Consider the following 2833-nt stretch of genomic DNA (forward strand, 5'->3'; position numbering starts at 1 on the left):
AAAAAAAAAAAAAAAAAAAGAATCAACTACTCTGGCTGCCTCCATTTTCTCATCACCCACTCAGGTGTCAAAATCTTGTAGTTCCATGGCTGATTCCATGATGCTATTGAGCCTGCTCTTTTTAAGTTTGCCAAAGTTTACATTTCCCATCAATTAAACCAGATGGACTTTTTCTCTGTTCCATATAGTTTTTTTTTTAAGGTTTTACAAGGCAATTGGGGTTAAGTGGCTTGCCCAAGGCCACACAGCTAGGTAATTATTAAGTGTCTGAGACAGGATTTGAACTCAGGTGCTCCTGACTCCAGGGTTGGTGCTTCATCCACTGCGCCACCTAGCTGCCCCTTCCATATAGCTTTTGACAGTATTCTCTTTATCTTCCACGATCCTGTTCTCTCCTATTTCTCCCACTACTCCTCCTCAGCCTTCTTTCCTGAAGCATCATCAATCTTTTTTTTCATTCTCACAACCTGCTCCCCTTATCATTAGAATCTATCAAGTCTCTCTCTCTCTCTCTCTCTCTCTCTCTCTCTCTCTCTCTCTCTCTCTCCTCTCCACTCTGCTGAACCTCAGTCTTACATACTTACATCCATTGGACAGTTTCCCTGGACTTTTCATGAACTTCTCATAATGTCCCAAATCAGAACTGACTTACCTTTCCTCTTATTACCTGTATTTTCCAAGAAAGATAGACCATTATTCACTTCTAACACTTTATTTTTAAAAACATCACTATCCTCCCAGGCACCAATTTCCTAACCTTAGTATGATCCTCCTCCCATCTAGTCAGTTTGCCAAGTCTTCTCAATTCTACAGTTTCTTGTGTCTATTGCCTTCTGTCCACCCACACAACCATCAGCCTTGTTTGGTATCTCATTACTTTTTCCCTGTAACATTCGCCTAATTGATATCTCCTCTTACTCACTTTTCCCTCTCCCATCCATCTTCTAAAAAGCTGTCAAATCAATAATCTTAAGACATAGGTCTGAGCATGTTATCTCCTCCCTGAAAACATACAGAAGCTTGCTAGTGCCACTAAAATAAAATTTGAACTATGCAATCTGTTATTTATACCCGTTCTGGCTCTTCAGGCCTCAATTTCCTTATCTGTAAAATGAAGGGATTGACTTTATCTTTAGGTTTCCTTCCAGAAAATTGCAGGTATTCAACACTTTATAAATGTGACTTATTTCTCTTATTGGAGTAGAAAGATACCTGGCTCAAATCAAAGTAACAAAGATGCCCAGGCCCTTCAGAACACTCACTGTTCTCCCACCCCAGCTGACATATGGTATGTCTTTCTTGGAGAAGGAAATGAGGTATAAAGGAAGTTAAAAACACTAGGAGAAAGTTTGTTTTACTCTTTTCCAGACTTTGGAGTTGTATCTCAAGAAATTTAGGGGCCATTTAGTGGCATCTCTCATTATTTACGGTGTCACTTCCAGAATGAAATATCTTCGGCATTAATCCCATCTGGAAATACAGGGCCTGCCTATGTCTGCTGCCTCCAAAAACTCAGAACACAAAGCACCAAGCACAGAAAAAATATATGGATAAACATAAATATAATTTTTTTTTCTTCTTTTCGATGCATCCATGCAGTATCAGGACATGGACATATCTGGGGTTATAACTCTACTGCCATCAAGTGATGAAATGATTTCAAGTGAAGATATTCTTAACTGAAGGCCCTCAGATCTAGAAGTCAGAGGCCTCTCAAAGATGAAAACCCAGCACATGGCAGGTCCCCCCGTCCCAGAAAATGTGATTCTCCTGGTACCCTCTACAGTAGCACCACATCTCAGCTAGCTCTCAGACTTTTTTCCAGTTAAACACATATTTCTGAGATCTGGGGCAATTCCCTGCCTGGATTCTCACTTTTCAGTCGCCATTGCCGTCCTGGCCACACACACAACAGCTGTGGTCCCCGTGGGGACGATGCCAAGTTACCAGAAATCAGACCTCAATGATCAGCATATTATTATGGTTGGTTAGTCCTCTCTGAATCTTGGTGAATTTTCTTGACAAAGCTACTGCAGTGCTTCTACCTTTCCTTCTCCAACCCATTTTTCAGATGAAGAAACTGAGACAAACAGGGTGAAGTGACTTGCCCAGGGCCACAACAAGCCTCTTGAGGTCAAATTTGAACTCAGATCCTCCTGACTCCAGGGCTGATGCTCTATCCACTTTGCCACCCATCTGCTTATCTGATTAGAATAACTAATTAGAATTCCCATTTGAGTGATTAAATCCTGTTAGTTATCATTGTTAAAGCTCCAGTCTCAGGCCTCTCACTGACTATTCCCTTTTTCTCCTCTGACACAGCCCAACCCCTCCACTGTCCCACCCAAGATCTAGCCTCCCCTTCCATTGCATCTTTGCTCTCTAGAATGTGTGATCCAAAAATAACAAACTTGTTCATCTTAAATCTTTTTTTTTCATTCCTTCTTCCTTGTGGATCTTAAAGGAATAAGCTCCCTCCTGCTAACACAGGGAGGTAATATAATCAGACCTGTGTTTTAGGAAAATCACATTGGTGCCTGAATCTTAAAGAATGGATTGGGGAGACCTGAGACAAGCCGACCTACCAGCAGCTATTGCAATAATTCAGGCATGTGGAGTTGCGGGTCCATACCAGAGAGGTGGGGGTAGCGTCAGAGGAGAGAAGGGGGTGTATCTGGGAAATGTTAAGGAGGGGATACCCTCAGGCCTTAAGCTTGACTGTGTGGAATGAGAGATAAAATATATGGGGCCTTTGTGGCTAAGTTTGACTTCACTGGCAGCTAAGTGGCCTAGGGATACCTGGAGTCAGGGCAACATTTGTTTCCCTGATTAT

The sequence above is a fragment of the Macrotis lagotis genome, chromosome 1, assembly GCF_037893015.1.
Source record: "Macrotis lagotis isolate mMagLag1 chromosome 1, bilby.v1.9.chrom.fasta, whole genome shotgun sequence".
In the NCBI taxonomy this organism is placed as follows: domain Eukaryota; kingdom Metazoa; phylum Chordata; class Mammalia; order Peramelemorphia; family Peramelidae; genus Macrotis; species Macrotis lagotis.